This window comes from Vicugna pacos, chromosome 2 (assembly GCF_048564905.1).
Source record: "Vicugna pacos chromosome 2, VicPac4, whole genome shotgun sequence".
NCBI lineage: Eukaryota > Metazoa > Chordata > Mammalia > Artiodactyla > Camelidae > Vicugna > Vicugna pacos.
This window is the reverse complement of record NC_132988.1, coordinates 48,881,842-48,901,668: the sequence shown is the minus strand read 5'-3', so window position 1 is coordinate 48,901,668 and position 19,827 is coordinate 48,881,842. Positions and strand designations below refer to the sequence as shown.

The following is a 19,827-nucleotide window of genomic DNA, read 5'->3' as shown; positions in this document are numbered from 1 at the left end:
ATAATCGTCTAAAGTGTATAGTTTACATTATGATTCACTCTTAGTGTTGTACATTCTATAGGTTTGGACAACTGTATACTGACATGTATTTATCACTGTAACATCACATGTAGTATTTTCACTGCCCTAAAAATCCTCTGTGCTCTGCTATTTGTCCATTCCCCAACATAGCACCTAGTTCCCCTCCCCATCCTATAACTAATGATCTTTTATTGTCTCCATAGTTATTCCTTTTCCAGAATGTTCTATATTTGGAATCATTGCATATATGAGCCTTTTCAGATTGGCTTCTTTTACTTAGAAATATGCACTTAAAGTTTTTTTCATGTGTTGTCATGATTTGATAGCTCGTTTCTTTTTAGCTGAATAATATTCCATTGTCTGGATGGATCACAGTCTGTTTATGCATTCACTTACTGAAGGACATAGCTGTTGGTTCTAAATTTTAGCAATTAAGAACAAAGCTGCTGTAAACATCTGTATGCAGATTTCTGTGTAGACTTAAATCTTCATTTCATTTGGATAAATACCAAGGAGTCCAATTGCTGAATCAAATGATAAGAGTATATTTAATTTTCTAAGGACCTGCCAGACTGTCTTCCAAAGTGGCTATACCATTTTGCATTCCCACCAGTGATGAATGACAGTTCCTGTTGCTCCACAACCTCACCAGTATTTGGTATTGTCAGTGTTCTGGACTATGGCCTTTCTGGTAGGTATGTTGTGGTAGGGATCTCATTGCTGTCTTAATTTACATATCATTATTGACGTATGATGTGGAGCACCTTTTTGTATGCTTATTTGCCATCTGCATATATTCTTTGGTGAGGTATCTGTTAAGAGCTGTGGCCCATTTTAAAATTGAGTTGTTTGTTTTCTCATTGTTGAATTTTAAGGGTTCTTTATATATTTTGGATAATAGTCCTTTATCAGATGTGTCTCTTGCAAGTATTTTCTTCTAGTCTGTGGCTTGCCTTCTTATTGTCTGGACACTGTCTTTCACAAAGCAGACATTTAAAATTTTAGTGAAATCTAGTCTATCAGTTACTTCTTTCATGGATCATGCCTATGAAATTAGAACAAAAAAGTCATCACCCAACGTTATCTATATAAACTGTTACTTGTCTCCGGGGAGTTTTAGTTTTGCATTTTATATTTATGTCTGTGATCCATTTTGAGTTAATTTTTGTAAAGGGTGTAACGTCTGTATCTAGATTTATTTTTTTTGCATGTGGGTGTTCAATCATTCCAGCACCATTTGTTGAAAAGATAAGCTTTGCTTCATTGCATTGCCTTTGCTCCTTTATTGAAGATTGGTTAGTCTATGTTTATTTGGGTCTATTTCTAGGCTCTCTATTCTATTCCATTGGTCTTTTTGCTATTTTTCTTGTCAATACCACAGTCTTGGTTATTGTAGGTTTATAGTAATTCTTGAAATTGGGTAGTGTAAGTCTTCCAACTTTGTTCTTCTATTTATTTATTTTTTTCTTTTGATAATGTATTGACTACTCTGGGTCTTTTGCCTATCCATATAAATGTTAGAATCAGTTTGTCAACATCCTCAGAATAATTTTCTGGGGCTTTGATTGGGATTGCATTGAATCTATAGATCAAGTTTAGAAAAACCAACGTCTTGACAACATTGAGTCTTCCTATCCATGAACATGAAATATCTCACTATTTGTTTAGTTCTTTGATTTTGTTCATCAGAGTTTTATAGTTTTTCCTTATATAGATTTTATGCATATTTTATTAGATTTATCCCTAAGTATTTCATGTTTTTGAAAGTTAATATAAGTGGTATTACATTTTTAATTTCAAATTCTACTGTTATATAAGGAAGTGATTACCTTTTGTATATTAATCTTATATCTTCAAAATTTGCTATAATTGTTAGTAGTTTTTTTGTCAGTTAATTCAGATTTTCTACATAGACAATTGTATCTTCTGTGAACAAAGACAGTTTTATTACTTCCTTCCCAATCTCTATACTTTTAATTTCCTTGTCTTGCCTTATTACATTAGCAAGGGCTAAGAAGTAGTGAGCAGGGACATCCTATCTTATACCTGATCTTAGAAAATTTAGTGGAAATGTCTTTCACCATAAAGTATGATGTTAGCTGTAGATTTTTTGTGAATAGTTGTTATCAAGTCGAGAAAGTTCCTCTCTATTCCTAGTTTACTGAGAGTTTTTATCATGAATAAGTGCCAGATTTTGTCAAATGCTTTTTCTGCATCTACTGATATGATCGTGTGATTTTTCTTTTTAGTCTGTTGATGTGATGGATTACAATTAATTGATGATTAATAGATGAACCAGTCTTGCAAGTTAGGATAGATTTCACTTTGTCATGATGTATAATTCTTTTTATACCTTGTTGATTTGGTAATTTTTTTTGAGGAGTTTTGCATCTATGTTCATGGGAGATATTGGTCTGTAGTTTTCTTCTTCTGCAATGTTTTTCTCTGATTTTGGTATTAGGGTAATGCTAGCCTCATAGAATGAATTGGGAAGGATTCTCTCTGCTTCTGTCCCTGAAAGAGATTGTAGAGAATTGCTATCTTGTATTTTCAACCTTTATCTTCCTTCTTTTTTTTGTTTTTAATTTCCAAGATATCAAAGAGATACAATGATGCCAGTTAATGAATGTTGATAACTAAAAGTGTGCTATATGTCTATCCCTTCCCAGATAATTTGTACAGATTACCAAAAGTCTTTTGTATATAATGCTGATGTAGGAAAGGGAATTTCATTCTAGGTTTGGTAGTAAGAGGGATCAGAGAGAGAGAAGGGAGGATTATGTTAGTCAGCAGAAGTTTTGGTGCAGGACTTCTTTTGTGATGTCATCCACATTCTATCCCAGCATGTTGCCTGACTCTTATTCTGCTGGTTTGGGGCCCACTTTATGTTCACCTCTGAAGCCTTTTGCATCTGTTATTTTCTGAATATACTTTTAAAAAATCTATATTTCAAAGATATTTACTTATTTTTTCTCTCTTTATAAACTTCATTTAAAACATTTATGATACCCTTTTTGCTTTCTTAACCTGTAACCAAGTCTATCAGTGGGAGAAAGTGAAAAATTCTGTCAACCCCAAAGCCATAATTCCCATTTATAGAAACAGAATCAGTTTTTTTTGCAGGTGTGTAATCCCTTTGTAGAAGGGAATGGAGTTCTTTGTGAAGATTATTCATACTATACTACAAAATACAAAAAACAAAGCAAAAAAAAAACCTGTGTTAATTTGAAAGAATTACAGCCATTAGTAAATATTTACATTTAATAACAGAAAGAGAATTAGCCCCATATAGAACAATCTGTACCTTCTATATCATTTACTGTATTGTGTATTTTGAGCAGGATATGGTATTTTGGACTCATTAAATGCATCCAGTGTTAGGAATTTACTGGATACAAATATAAAAATATACCTGGAATGTATTTTATAATATACACTGAACACTACTATTTTTTATTCATACAAGTGAAAGGACCTAGTTATTTTGTTTACAATTTTACAAAGATTCCAATTTGTTTAGAAATTGTTCTACAGAAACACTTGCAATTACCTTTTCAGGTTTCAGAGCAAATCATTTTTCAAAAAATTAAATAATTTATATTTCAATACTCTATGAAATATAATAGTGACTGCAAGGAAACAGGCTTGTTTCCTTCTTTTTTCAGTATTTTTTATTATTCATATATTTATTATTCCCTGCAAGATCAATTATACAACCATTTGGATAATTTAGATGTTTTCAAACTTGACTTCTAAATAAGCTATTTGATTAAAATAAAGGCTTCCCCCATCAGTTTACCTAAACAACAGCTTTAGTTCTGTTTTATATGATACTTATGTCTCACATGGAGCAAGTATTCAATAAGATTTGCTGAACTGATGAATGAATACCTGTGCTTGACAGATGTTTACAGGGTAGAAATGATACTTCCGTTGACTGAAATCACTCCTCAGATCCTGTGGTTCAGTGTTTTCTTTGACTTAGGAGAGAAATTAAAGAATGACATTTTGAAAGGCTCTGGATTAGAGCCCTGCCAGTGCAAGATTTGGTAGATCAGCCCTACATGTATCTTATTTCTTGCAGGGTAGCTCTGTTCTGTGAGGTGGCCCAGGGATATAAGGACCCCTGCCTTGTTGCTTCACTGTCCCTTAAAGCAGTGCTTCTCAAACCTTGTGTGTATATAAGCCATCTAAAAATCTTATTCAAATGCAAAACCTGTAATTTGTTAACCAACTATAGGCCTGGTATTCTTTGTTTTGTCAGATACTTTATGCTTTGTCTTAATGCAGTGAGAGCCTGCTGAAGCTTGTTGTTTCAATTTACTTACTTAAAATATGAATAATCAATAAAGCATAAATAGCTGCATTTATTTTCCCCCGAGGCACAGTTCAATCCTTGGGTTGACTGTGAAGCACTAAATTGTCTTGTTTGGCTGCGGTGGGAATAATTGAATGCCATTAATGATTAGTGAATCTCGTCTGTGCTCTGTCCTTCTTCAGGGCCTGTTAGAATAGACTTGCATACTAGTCCAAATCTCCCTTTGTGATTTGTTTATTAAACTGAGCTGTATTCTTCCATAGTTCAAGGCCTTGGTATTTTGAGGATGTTTCTGCCTCCTTAATATTCTTCTTCCATACTCTTAGCTGACTGCTACATTCATTGTTGTTTCATTTCCGCTTACTTTAAATTGTTGATGTCTGCCAAATTTTATAACTTCCCAGAGAAGAAAGGGAAATGAAACATGAACCAAGGAGCACTTGAACAGAATACGTGCTTCTGTTAGAGGGTGAGTGAATAAATACGTACTGAGAAGTCTCTAGGTATGGTCTCCTATTGAGAACCTTTGGCTAATTTGATTCTACATATTCTTGCTTTACCAAAGCACAATCTTTAAAAAGGTGGAATTTTTACTATTATAGGGGTTTTTACCTAGATGGGTATTTTGTAGTAGAAAAGTGACCACTTGCCCAGAGTTTAGCAGTTGGCCATGTAGATAAGAGAGTTGCTTCTAGTTAAACAAAGGACTCTAGTGCAGTAGACTTACTTGTAAAGGTAAACTTGTAATTGGCCTCTATCATGGGATGCTCAGTTATTGCATTTAGGGAGGTATCCTCTGGGTGTCTGTTACATTTCTTCCTCTATGAGATGGACTCTGTGAGAGTTTATTACTGGAGTTTCCGACACTAGAACTGAAATGAGAGCATTCTGGGCTTATGATGAAATCCATAGAACTTCCTCAAGAAAAATGTGCACATACAGATACACTCAAATTTCTAATTATAATTTTAGGGAATTTGTAGAACTCAAAAGTAAGATTAAAAATAACTGAGGCTAGGAAGAGAAAGGAGTGTAAAAATCAGCTGGAGTTAAAAGGGGAAGATATCACTAGTGAGATAAAGTAAAACAAGGAAAGAAGGTGAAATAATAAATAAATTTAATGTACAGACTGTGTTCTTCAGATTATTAGCTTCTAGCTTTGCATGCTCAATGGATAAGCAATTTCTCTGGGACTTCAGAAATGACTTATGTCTTAAAGATCAGTGGCAAAGATGAAAAAATAAAGGGAAATTGCTAATGTATACCAAGATAAATGTCAGTATACAAATGCAGCAGTCACACTTTAAAATTTTATCTTGAAGAAATAAAAAAGAGTGGATGAAAATATTCACATCTATGAATGCTAGTTTAAGTGCTACAACAGCAAAAATGCAAGCACCTTGAGTTCAACAGTAAAGCACAGATCAGTTAAATATGGGATGTTTTTGTCAATACATTACTATGCAGTAATGAACAATAATATAGACAAATGCATTTTAAATTTTAATGTGCAGGTGAATCAGTGGTAAGCTGGTAAATGCTTCACAATTGGCTCTGTGACACAAATTTTTGGTTTGATTTCTGTGATATAAATACTCCACCAGGGCTGATTTCAAGCTACCAAAGTGATGCCAGTGAATGTAGAATTGGGAGGAAATGTGCACAATTGGCTCTCTTAAGATGAAAGCCACCTCCAGTACACCACTGAATATGAATCACTTGTGGTCTCATTTTAATGCAGATTCTGATTCACTAGGTCTAGGATAAAGTCTGAGAATTTTTATATGTAAGAAGCTCTTAGGTCATGCTGTAGCTGCTGTTCTCAGGACAATTGGAGCAGGGAGAGTGTCAAATAATATCTGTTGACAAGGGGAAATATGTTCCCAGTGTATTCCTTTATGCCATTATATTAGGAGACAAAACTGTGTAGATTGTTATACTATTTTCCAAAAATATATGTAATATAAACATATTGTTGTGAAGAAGCCAGGCTGGTCTAACAAGATAACTCACAAGTCTAAGAATGTGAAAGAAAAGCTGGGCTGGGCTAACAAGATAACTCACAAGTCTAGGAATGTGAAGGAGAGGCTGGGCTGGGCTAACAAGATAACTCGTAAATCTAAGTATCAGAATACTGATCTGAGTTCTGCTGGACTAACTCGTAAGTCTAAGTTAGTAAGTGTTGGTTTGCTGTTCATGTTTTTTTTGCTAGCGAGCTGGATTTTCAAAGAGATATATCTGGCTTTGGAATGTTGGTTTGCTGCCTCCCTGCCTCCACTTTTGTGATAATGATGCTGCTGAAGCTATTCCATGCCTATTGGCCAAATACCCCAAGCTTGTACTTTACCCTATAAAACCTCATGCGCATGTCTTGGAGGTGCTCAGAGCTTCGGAGCAGAAGCCCCTCTGAGCCCGCTGGCATAATACATCTGAGTACTCCAACCCTCCGAGTGGTGCTTGTTTCTTGGCTGGCCTGTCGTTTCCGTAACATTTCATCACATAATATATTCACATATGCCTACTAAGTTGATAAAAGCATAACTTGTAGGAATGGAATCAATGAAATTTTATTTTTGTCTCCTTCAGCCCCTTTAAAATTAATTTAGTGGAGAAAGTTTCTCCCTCTGTATGTAAGCTTAAAAATGAACAAAATTATAAAACACAATATCAATTTAAAAATCAGAGTGTGAAGTTATATTAATCAAAACTCCAAACTTTAAATCCTCTATTCTCTTTCAGCCAGCACAGCATTCAGGTGGGCTACTTGCTTTTGGGAAGGGTGTATGGAAAGCTTCTCTTCCACCTCCTGTTATTGATTTGAAGTTTTCCAACCTGACGTCAGGCCCTTCCATGACTGATGCACCTGGGAGAAAGGAGAGAAAGGAGGGATAAAAAAGTTCTCAGTGGAGCTCTTGGTGCTGTAAGCTGGCTTTGGCTCTCTGGGCTGGCAGATGGTGGACTCGTGATCCCTTTCATGGAGGACTTTGGTGGACTCCTCAGATCCTTGTATCTGGAACTTCTTCATGCTGTGCCTCAGCATGAAAATTGCTATTCTGTTGTCTTCTGAGATACTTTCTGTAACCCCTAGGAATTCTGAGTCCACCTCCAATTTCTTGTTGCTGGAGTCCCTTCAACCTTCTAGAGACCGAAGACAATTCTAGCATTCTTTCACATGGCAAATTTTCACGTATCTTTAAACCTGAGCAACTCAGAAAAGTTGAGATCAAGTCTCATGCAGCAGTCGCTCACCTGGGTCCGCCACCAGAGCAGTCAGACTTTGCACCCTCTAGATTTCCCCAATTGAGTGTCAGACTCCAGCTTTACACTCTCCCACTTTACACTCTCCCACTCATTCTGTTGAAGCCGGTTTCCCTCCTTCATCATTGAGCTTTAGGTATGGGATGGGCATTCCCAGTGATTTCAGTAGCTTTCTCCCCAAATCTTCTCTTGAAAGTTCCCCCCTCCTGTGTAGGTTTCATTTTGCCTCCCTGATGTGGTTAAAAATTCTAAGAGCCTTGGAAGAATCCTCTCCTTTCCACTTTTTAAAAACTGATAAATTATACATTTGAGTCTGGCCTTTCTCTCAGGAATGCAAGATCAATCATGTTTTGGTCTTGATTGAAATTGAACTTTAGCAAACATAATACAAAAACAGAAGGATATGCCTCAAAATACTAACATTGGCTGTGAAGAGGTGGTGAGGTTATGGGTGTTTTCCTCTGAACTTGTATTTATTTTCTCATTTTCCTGTGACTATATCACTTTTATAACTTAAACTATATTATTAAAAAGCAACACATTTTTTGTCTTTGGCTTTTTAAATTTGACAGTAAATCAGTTGTTTTTTATCACTAGCTTGGTTCTTATTTCTTGGTTCAATCTCTAAGTGCTGTCCTAATTATGCCGCAGTTAGGAAAATATGTATAAATGTCATGTTTTTAAAGAGCCAGTTTAATATCTGAAAGAGACAGTGAAATGCTTAGAATTTTATATTATACGTGTGTAAAAATGACTTTTCTTGTTGAAGGCAAATATTGCCTGATTTAATGAAAGTTCTAAAATCTCGATTCATCCTAGGTTTGTGTATATCGGGTTACTTTTGTCTTTTTGTGTATCACCCTCACCAATTTATAAAAAATGTAAAAGAAATAATACTTTCTCCCCTAGCTAAAAGCACACACCAAATTTCCCCATGGTTAGGAGAGATGTGGAAAACAGGACTAAATGTAGGGTACATACAGAATTAATGAATGATGTCATCCTAATTGACAGGTGGAGCATAGCTTGGCAATCTGGAAGCAGGTGACACTTGGAAATACAAGCAAGGAGACTTTGGTGTCAAAACTCATTTGGTATCATGTATTCTAACCTCTGGGCTACAGGTCAGGATCAGAACTCTAGTCCATAGATAGGGCCTTGGAAAGAGTATAGTATTCAGGGCCCTTGTTTTGGAAGTGGTGTTGTTCTGGATATTTTATAGAGCCAAGGATTCTAATTCACTTAATATATAGACCTTCGAACAAGGAGTCTTTTCAGTTTTCTATACCAGTGAAAAGACTGGTCTGGAGCAGTTATGGGGACAAAAATGGGGAATATGGGGACAAAAATGGGGAATAGGAGAATACTGAAGTTATTTGACGTCAAGTGCAAGATCAGGGCTGGACCACAAGTGAGGATGATAGATGCTGGATCCTGCGGTTTACATCGATGTTCCTTACATTCTACATGCGGGAGGTTAGACTTAGTTTTAGAATTTTCTACTTGGGGTGAGGATGGTGGTAAGAGGTTTCTTACAGAAAGGAGTCAGTGTGAAGGTAGGTGCCAGGGATTCAAGTCGGTTAGGTTTGTATTTCTCAGTATAATCCTGAAATTACTTGCATTTGAATCATTTTGAAGGCTTACTGAATGTGGATTTTCAGCCTCTCCGAACAAGAGAAATCTGCATAGACGTGAAGAATCACACATCTCAAGTGTGATTCTTGTGCACTCCGGAGTCCAGGAACCACTAAAACAGGGCATGGCAGTCATCTCAAGATGAGCCTTTGGCTTTAAATGTCTTTTGCTTTCAGCTGTGCTGTTACTCCCAGCCTTTACTATTCAGCTCAAACATTATCTTTTGTAAAGCTATTCACAGTTTTCCTAGATGAAATGAATTACATACAAAGGCTCAGTGCTTTCATGGCACTTTCCTTTATTATGTTTTGGGTAATTTAATGTCTTATAATATAGTTCTTTGTATGTGTGGGATACTTCTCTTGGGGCAGGACAGTGTGCATTGTGGTCATTGTGGTCAAGAGTCAGCCTGAATTTAAGACTTACCTGCACCTCTCACCAGCTGCGTAATTTTAGCCAAATGCTTAATTTTCTCTTAGTGCTTCACTTTCCTTCCTTTTAAAATGAAGGTAGTTGTGAGAATTAAATGAGTTAATGTAAGTAAAGCACTTAATAGTGTGTAGCATACCCTGTATACTCAAGGAATTTTTGCTATTATTATTTGCTGAAGGAAGATACATCATATCAATTTCTGTCAAGCACCAAATGCAGAAGTAGGCACTCAAGAAAATTACTGAAATTGAATTGAATTCATCTCACAGAGCAGTTTTTTTTTTTCTCACAAAGCAGTTTTAAGGTTAGACAGGACAATATTCAAGTAGGGAAGACTCACTTGTTTCTCTGGGAAAAAAATACCTGAAAACAGGCACTGCAATATTTATGTTTTTGGATTTAAGAGCATGAAGAGATTTAATTAAAGATACCGTAAAGAGAAAGCAGGGTAAAAGAGTTGTCAAGAGTTTTCAAAACTAACTCTGAAGTGTGTTCATATGCTTGTAGTGTGTGTCTTGTAGACTACAGCTGCTATTTGCTAAATGATCTATGCCTTTCCTGATTTTTTAAAAGCAGAATGCTTATTTAGAAGTCTACTAATACTTAAATTCACAATTATGAAGCAATGCCCTATTTCCCATTTAACTTCCATGCTACTTGTGTACAGAATCTAAATTTTCAAGTAATAGACATTTACTGAATAGTAATAAAATACTTAAAAAATCTGTAAGATGTGTGGGTTATGCCTTATAATTAGATTTATGATTATACCAATTCCAAAAGTTTTCATTTATTTTCTATTCATTTAATTATTTATACTCGCATCTTTTTCCACAAAGGAAAAAGCTCCTAAAATTCAGCTTCAGATTCCACAGCCCAGTTACTCAAAGTTTAGTATACAAAATTCTTTGCTTTTTAGGTTTATGTTTATTGTGACTTGTCAAAAATCTGAATATGAAATGAATCTCATGTAATTATATGCATAATTATATAAATATATTCTTAATAGCAGACAGAAGCTATTATTTTCAACAATAAAAGTACTTATGGATTTTTTAGTCAATAATTATTTGAGTGATCAGTTTCAGGGGATCAGTGGATAATTTTGTTTGTTGCTAGATGATTTAGTTGTTCCTTTCAAAATTTGTAAAAGACTTCTATATTTTTTAAAACATTCTTTTTGTGTTATGGATAGTATACATTGGTAAGCACTGTGAATGAAAGCACTTAAATTCTTACAATAAAATGTTCATTTCAGATTAAATTTTAAGACTTCAGGACATAAGTCTAATAAAATGTGCTAATGAAACTATATTAAAGTTTTGCATCTGTACATATTCCTGTGTTTAAACACTAGACTTGAAGTAAACAATGATAGCTCAGTGACTATAAAGAAGGTAGTACTTGACTCATTTCAAAACTGCTATTCTATGTGCCCACTTTTTAGTTGTGTTTAAATTTTACAGCAGTGGAACAAAGTTCAAATTGTGAGTTGTTATAGTTTTGTCTGAGAATGCAATTTTTAGTTGACCTGTAGAATATATTCATTTCCTGTTGTGATTATTACTACTTTGTTGTATGGAGGAAGAGAACATGTTAAAATATGACTTGTTCCTGTTGTCAGTGTGCCTGTATAACACTGGTAGCTGGGAATGTTAAAGGAGATCAACTAGTGTGTTTGTATGTCCCCACCCCCCAGCATGTTTAGCTGCAGAGTCACAATCATCTGGGGACAGTCAGTGTCAGTTAATGGCTCTGAGATAGAGGACAGCACTATGCAAAAGGCACAGCAGAGTATAAGATAGCAGTTCATAAATATGTGAGATGCTTTGGGGATTTAAAGGAACTAGGGTCTAATGTTCTATATATGATGGAGTTGGGAGAAATGAGCAAATAAAATCTAAGTTACTTCTGTTAGTTTGGTCTTGCTTGTACCCAAAGATTAGTCAAGACTTGAAAACTTGGATTGTACTTATTGTTTATGACATCTTTATGAGAAATAAACAGAGGCAGATATTTATCCTGTTTATCCTTGAGGCATACAAGGGAGTAGATAAAACGCTTAAATATATCCAGTTAGTAAAACTGATAAATAGGATTTTAACTCAGACTTTCTTGTTTCCTTTTTGGTGGCTCATATATTAAAATAAGGCAAAAACATAGTGTGTAGAAACTATGGGATAAACTTTTTGATTGAACTCAATATCAAGATACTCATTAAAATGTCTATTTTTGTTTTTCACAGCTAGTGACATGTGTAGAACTCAGAGAAAATCTAGAGAACAATCAGGATGTTACTATAATTGGAAAGTGGTTTATCCCTGGAAGCATGGTTTCATAGTTGATTTACATTTTAAGGAATTATCTATAGTAAATTTTTTTTGTATATCTACTATATGCTAAGAAAACATCTGTGGTGTAAAATCAAGGAATTCCTAGTTAAGGAAGATGTAGCAGTTACGAATCACAGTTTAAAAACTCATTTATAGGGAAACATACTCTTTTTTTTTTTGCTCCACTTAATGTTCAATATGAATATTCTATCTCTCTGGATTGCCAGCAAATTTTAATCGCAGTCTCTTTTGCATTTACTGTCTCCTACCTCCAAATTAGTTCCAGAAGCATTTGTTATATCGAGATTTTAGGAAACGGGGATGCAATTATTAAATATGTATCATAGTTCAAAGGTTACAGTTGATATGCCATGGTTTAAGTTAGCATGACCATTCTGACTTTGTGTCTTTTTGCTAATTTAGTGTAATGCTTGGGGAATCCTCCTGGAAGGCTGATCAGGTTTTGATGAGCCTAGATGTACTGTATCGGTGAAACCTTTCCAGGTCTTTGTTACGTTTTTCATAGAATTGCTGGAGAGCTTGGGGTGTAGGGAGTGAAGGGGTCTTCTCTCTGTGTATTTTTACTCCAAATGTTTTGTTTGTATTTTGTGTTAGTTTTCCTGTCGCCATTGCAACAAATTGTCACAACCTTAATGTCTTAAAACAACACAGATTTATTATTTAGAGTTCTAGGCTAAAACCAAGGTATTGTCAGGGCTGTCTTCATTCTGGGGCCTCTGGAGGAGAATTTCTTTGCTTGACTTTTCTAGTTTCTAGAGGCTGCCCTTGGCTTGTCTCTCTCAGCCAGCAATCACATCATTATAAACTCTGCTTCCATCCTCACATCTCTTTTTCTGACTCTTGGCCTGCTGTCTTCCTCTTTCACTGATAAGGACCCTAGTGATATATTATGCCCACCTGGATAGTCCAGAATAGTCTCCCTAGCCCAATATTATTAATGTAATCATATTTGCAAAATCCTTTTTGCCATGTAAGGTAACATGTTCATAGGTTCCAGGGAACAGGATGTGCACATATTTGAGTGACCATTATTCTACCTATAACACAGCTCAAAATCTCTGACCTATCTTGGGCCTCAGGTTTTTGAAAGTTGAAATCTCTCTGAAATCCAGAGAGAAAAATCAGGATTTTTCTATTTTCTTGTAACATTATCCTGCTTGAATTAAATTCTTTGCTCAAATGAAAGGAAAGCAAAATACTAAGAGGAAAAATCCAACAGTCACAAGTCACTATGTTAAAAAAAAAAAACCCAAAACAACAATCTCTTTCTTTTTTAAATCACAGAAGATGTGTATTAAAAGAACTTGATTAGCTAAATGGAAATGTTTGGTGGAAGTATAAATATTATCAGGTATCCTGTTATTGTATAAAAGGGCACATTTACTGTTCTTTTTCTCCACTGAAGAAAATATTGAAGATATGAGCCTCATACAAATAAATACATGTTAAATAAGTGAAATAAAATAAGTCTTATGATTTCCTTCCCTGAATGTAGGAAAATGTCAATTTGGGTATTTAAGCATGATTCTCTTACGGTAGGGGAAAACTATTTATTTGTCATTTATATATCATTTGTTGTTAGTATCATACGTGGTAAGTATTTCAATGAAAAAAAGCAGCTTTAGCTTTTCACAAGCTAAACCACTGAAAATATTGGTGTTGTTTTGAGTCTGTGTCTTCACCTTTGAGTGAATTAGAGAATTTTAACAATGTTAAGATAGTTTAGGAATCTAAAATTTGTTATGATTTATAAACCCTACACTTACCTGAATCAGCCAAAACATTAGAATTTTAAAAATTTCCAGATCTTTTAATTAATATAACACTATTTCCAATTAAAATTGCACTGTCCTTTGTGTGATTCTTGGGAAATATAAGATTCTTAAATTCCCTGGAACAATGGCTCCAATCAATTGTTTACCAACCTGCAGTTGATGAAAAGATCCTCAATTCTATTGCCTCTGCCGTGGTTTGATTTCTTTCTCCTAGCACTTGATTTATCTACAGTCATTAAATTTAGGCAGTGATGCTCTTTCACAGCTGTTAGACATTTAAAATTGAAAGCTATGAAAGGGAAAATTGATGTGATCAGAAAAAATCAATTTGTAGCCTTACCTTATACTATTCACCAGGATAAATTTTAGATGTATTGAGGAATTAAGTATAAAAAAACACAATTATAAAAAAATACTAGAGAAAATATGTGTGCATATTTATCTCAAGATGAGGAAGGATTTTCTATGACAAAATGTATGAAAGAAATAATAAAAATGATTCATAGACAATGCTGGTCACAGAATTTGCACATAATTTTTGAACATTAAAAGACTATAAGTAAATTGCAGGTTATAGATTTGGAAAATATATTTGCAATAAATATGGTATTTTGTGTTTTCTTTTTTTTAATCAGTCATGCTGGGGGTTAGCATTATTTTCAATTTTTTCAAAGAATCAACATTTGCCTTTGATAATTTTCTGATTGTTTTTTATTTTACTGAAGTCTACTCTTCTCTTTATTATTTCCTTCTATTTACTTTAAGTTTCATTTGGTCATCTTTTTTATCTTCTTAATGAGGATATTTAGATAATTTTTTTAATTGGGGTATTATTGACATATAACATTATATTTGTTTCAGGTGCACAACATAATGATTTGATATTTGTGTACACAGCCATATATTGCATGACTTTTTTAAGGGAACATTGCCTCAAATTCACAGATTCTAGATTTGTTTACCATAAGCAATCATAAACCAGTGACATCCAGCAAAAATAATTCTATAGATTCCATAGATAAACCATAAGACTCTTATCAGCATGTTTACAAGGAGATTAGACTAGGTCATCTTCCTTTTTCCTTTCTTCCGTAGTAATGAGAAATAAATTAGTCACAGGCCAGCTACTAAACTCCTTCCTTCCCGAACATTAAATTTGAAATTGCTAATCCATCTCCCTGCGAGAGACAAACCTACCAACGAGAAAACAATTGTTGTTCTTTTTTGCTTTCACTTGAAGATAGTGGCTGTATCATAGTGGATATTCAACAAATATGTGGTGATTGAATGAAAGAGTAAATGAATAAAGTAGATATACTACTAAACATAACTCATAATTATACTAATTAGATGGTTGCTTATATGATTATTTGTGTAAAGTCTATTTTTCATAATAGTAAATAAGCTCTAGGAGGGCAGAGAATATATATGTCCTGTTTATAACTATATCCGTAGTCTCCGGAATATTGTAGGACTTTAATTAATATTTGTGGATTGAAGACTTACCCTTACATCTTATAAAAGATTTGACTCAGATTAATTCTCAAGTTGAGGAAGAGGAATAGGAAAGTTTCTAATGTCTTCAAGATTAAGTCACATATTATACACACTAAATTCTATAGTTTTCCCCTAATTTCAGAGCTATATTTTAAAATCACTTCAAGCTGGACAATTAAAAATTTCAGGCAGATGTTAAAATAGTGACACAAATTATCTTTTTTGTTATTAATCTCTGTTGATAATTGCTTTGCACTCTGGATTTTTTTTCTTAAACTTTGAATTTGTGTATAGTCTTCTTGAAAATGGCTTGCTTTCACTCCTATAATGCCACCCAATGAAACATTTAAATCAGATTTTTGCCTCTAGTATTTTCTATCACTGTATAACTTTGAGCTCCCTATCTAACATCAGTTAAGCTTTTACCCATGCTATTTAAGTACTTAATAAGGGTGCTAACAGTTATTTTAATTTTGTAGGAAATATAATTAGATTTTTACCATAAGACATTTTATTTTACCTAAGTGATTTCAACTATGTATTCTGATAATCTTTTTCTCTAAAAATTTCCTTATTATTACAGGTAAATGTAAATAATATTATTAAATAAACACTTTGAATGAAAAAAATCATAAAGTATAATTTAATGTTATGTATAAATTAATGAGTTTAAAAATTTAAGCACCTTTACTGAAGTATAATTTTCATATTAAAATATTCACCTATTTTAAGTATACATTTCAATGAGCTTTAAGTAAAGTTACAGAGTTGGACAGCCATCCCCACAATTTTAGAATATTTTCATTACTCCAGAAAGATCCCTCATGCCTACTTGAATTGTCTTAGCATCCTTGCAGAAAATTATTTGAAAATTATTGTAACTGCCAATTCTATTTCATTGATCTCTGTATCTGTTCTCAGGCCAAAGTCTTGATTACAGTAGCTTTGTAGTAAGTTTTGAGACCAGCAAGTGTGAGTTCTCCAATTTTGTTCTTCATTTTCAAGATTAATTTGGCCATTCGGTGTCCCTTATAATTCCAAATGATTATTAGAAGCAGCTTGTCAAACTTGGAAAAAGAAAAGGTACAGCTGAAATTTTGACATGGATTGTGTTGAATTTGTAGATCAGTTTGGGGAGTATTGTCATCTTCATATTAAGTCTTCCAAGTCATGAACAACCAATGCAACCAATGCTTTTTAATTCATTTAAAATTAATCCCAAATAGCAGTCAATTTTTTTCATTTTTTCCCCTTGTGCCCTTTACTATTTCCCTAATACACCCAAGAAATTGGTAATAGTTGTATGAGGGAGAGACCTAGGTGGTATGAGACAAGCAGGGATGGGGACTTATATTTTACTTTATACCCTCTTGCATCTTTTCAATTATGTGCTCTATACATATAGAAGTTAATTAAAATTAAATTTACTAAAAATTTGCTCCCAGTTTCTTGAGGTGCAATAAGATGCACAGATATGGAGTGAGGTGTTAGATGGGCCAGGTTTATGCAATTAGTTTCTGTTTTGCTTTAGACTCACCTGAACATTGTCTAATCTCTGGCTACCCTATTTCTAATTCTGAACCCCTGTCGATTTCCTCTTTATCCTAACACACAGTCTATTTTTTGGCTCTTATTCTTTGCAATATTTTAGTCAGTTATTAGCTGGCTTGCTTTCTGGTAGCTTCAATCAGGTGCTTATAATAGGTATGGACGTCCTTTGCTTCCTTTCCATTCCTGACTATACCCTACTCCCCACCTCTCCCTAATACTCTAAGATACCTATAGTTTTATCTTACTTTTAAAGAGTAATGCCCTGTCCTAGAAAGACTGTATTTCAGACACTTTTTCACTCCTTTTTGAGTCATTAACTTGGATTTCCTGATTCCTTCCTTCTGTCTTGAATTTAAAAAAATGCATTTATTTAGTAGGTAGTCAGACATCATACTCTCTCTGTAAAGTGGGTTTTATTTAAAAACCTTTGCATATTAGAATATCAAATAAAATGTCTCATTTATTAAATAGATATTTATTGATAAGCAAGATGACTGTGAGATTAAGATACAATACCTATTATAGTCAAATATTTAAATGTTTACCATTTTTCAATCATAAAGAAAATATGAACAGAATATTTCTAGCAATATATGAGCTAGATTTAAACAAATATTTAAAGAAGTTCTGTGACTATTCATTCTTTGTAATAAAATTATTTTTGTTTTAAAGTTACTTATATTTATAATAAACAAATCCAGCCATTTCAATTATAAAACTATGAATGTAAGTCCTCCTGTTATTCTAATTTCTAAAGATAGCTTTGTTAACACATTTTTTTCTACATAAGTACCAAAATGTGTCAGTAGAGGAAGCTTTCTGCTGTGATCGAATACCAGGCCAGTAGTGACTTGTATCATTTAAGATGTTGAATTATTTCAGGTAATCAAGGGGTCTGAAGAAAAGTGATTCTCAGATTAGTGGGATGGCTCAGGAATGTAGTCCTAACATCCTTACCCTGATTTTCTATACTTGATGGCTTTTCCCCCTAGAGTCTTGTTTCATGAGTATAAGGTCACTGCCACAACCTCAAGTGCCACATCTTCATTCAAGGGCATTACTGGCTGTAGGGGAAGGCTGAGTGGAGAAAGGGGTCTTCCTTTCATTAGAGAGAAACGTAATTCCATAAGTCTCCCCTTATTTTGACTAGAACTAGATATTTGATTCTTCTGCTGTAAGAAGGCTGAGAAAATTATTATCTGGCAGAGGGTCATGGAATTGACATGAATATATTCACCCACTTACGATTTTTTTTCTTGGGTCTAGGAAAGTTGTTTCTAGGACAGAGTTATAATTCTTTTTTTTTTTAAAGAAACAAGGGGAGAAGGGCTACTGAATAGGCCTCTAGCAGTAGCTTCTGTATATATTGTATCAATGCATGTGTGTAGGATTTGATTTTGCCTGTGATTTATACAGATCCCAGATAACTGGTTTAAACAGGAGGGAAATTTACTTTTCTCCTGTAGAAGTTCAGAGCAGGTAGTACAAGGAGTGAGATTCCTTTCAGATTCTGCTTTGCCATCCCTAAAGAATGAGCCTCATTCCCATAGTTCAAAATGTTGATTATACTCTAAGCAGTGGGTGAAAAATGGATAAAGGCAAAAGGAGCCGAAAGGGCATTCACTGGCCATCATTAAGTCAGGGCTCCTTGAAGCTGCTCTGAAACATTTGGCTTCTTTTGCGTTGTCTGATTCTGTCATCAGACCACATCCACCTGTTAAGGAGCCTGAGAAATGCCCCATGTATGATGGTGTGGCTGTGTGGGTAGGTAAAAGTTAGTGCTAATTAAGAGAAGACTTCAAGAAAGAGAGTGGAATGGATATCGGAGACTGCTGGTAGCCTCTGCTCTGTATAGGCATAAAGGAATATTCAGTATTCTCGTTGCTGTAAAAATGGCTTTGTTCTGAACATATTTACTAGTATCTTCTTTTTATCTAAAGAAATTGTTTTAGGCCAAGGCATGTGAAAGATGTGAAAAGTCATACTTTTTATCTGTTTAATTTATACCTAATTTTTTTTTTTGCCAATTTAGTGTTTTGGTCAGGACTAAGGAAAAGCACTTCTGAAAGACACTGAGTTTTCCTATTGCATACAGTTAAAGAAAAATTTTAGAACTTATGTTTTGGGCATGGCTTGAAATCTTAATCATTTCCGAAAAAGGTATATAGAGAAAAACTAAAAGCTTTCTCAAAGGTTGTAACACTATTCAGGACTTTTAATCTGTGAAAACTGTGTGAAATCCTGTCACTACAGTATAAACTTTTGGATAGAGGAATTATTTCTTTTTCAAACTTTTCTTTATTCTTCCTGAATGATTACTACACTCCAGATAGTAAGATTTTATTGAACAGATTTGTGTGTGAGAAGAAAAGCCATGATAATCTCTTTTATGTGTATTTGTTTGAAATTGCTTCTGCATAGATTTAATTTTATATCCAAGCTTAGAGGTAAAAAGCAAGCTAGTAATGTAATTGTTCTCTGGCCAGCCTGGTCATAGCCTACTGCAGGAAGCTCATTCAACTAGGATACTTCAACAGTTCTGGCAGAAAATAAAATCTTTCTTTCTTGTTCATGTAAATAATACCATGCCAGTGAATCTTTATTAATCCTGGCTTTGTGAAATGAAGTTTTAAAATCTCCTAAGTATCCTCTAATTCATACCATTGCTCTACTATAAAGAGATGAAATAACTGTTTTATTACTGAAAGACCATGCATCTATATACAATCTGTTTTTGATCTCTCTGTCATTGCTGCATTGGTGGAATGCTTGCTTTCAAGGGTAAATGAGTCAAATTTTATAACTTCTGTCTACCAGGCATTCTTCTGAGTGATGCTGGTGATTGGCTGTCTGAGAATCTGTTACTGGAGGGTTGGCTTCTTCATGGCACGTGATGTCTTCTTCCTAATACTGTGTAAGTCTACAGTATTCTTTATGAAGTCCCATAATCACTTCATTATTCCATGTTGCTAAGCAGTCAGCACCT

General features: G+C 34.2%; 1 long non-coding RNA gene across 2 annotated transcripts in view; it reads left to right on the top strand.

Moving 5' to 3' along the window:
- LOC140686208 (uncharacterized) overlaps positions 1 to 19,827 on the top strand; it is a 230,777-nt gene that overhangs the window by 62,890 nt on the left and 148,060 nt on the right. Inside the window, exon 3 of one of the 2 annotated variants that reach the window (XR_012059851.1) lies at positions 19,659 to 19,755. The exons of the other annotated variant lie outside the window; for it this stretch is intronic. This is a non-coding gene — a long non-coding RNA (uncharacterized lncRNA). The remainder of the gene's footprint in view (positions 1 to 19,658; positions 19,756 to 19,827) is intronic. 2 annotated transcript variants of the gene reach the window in all.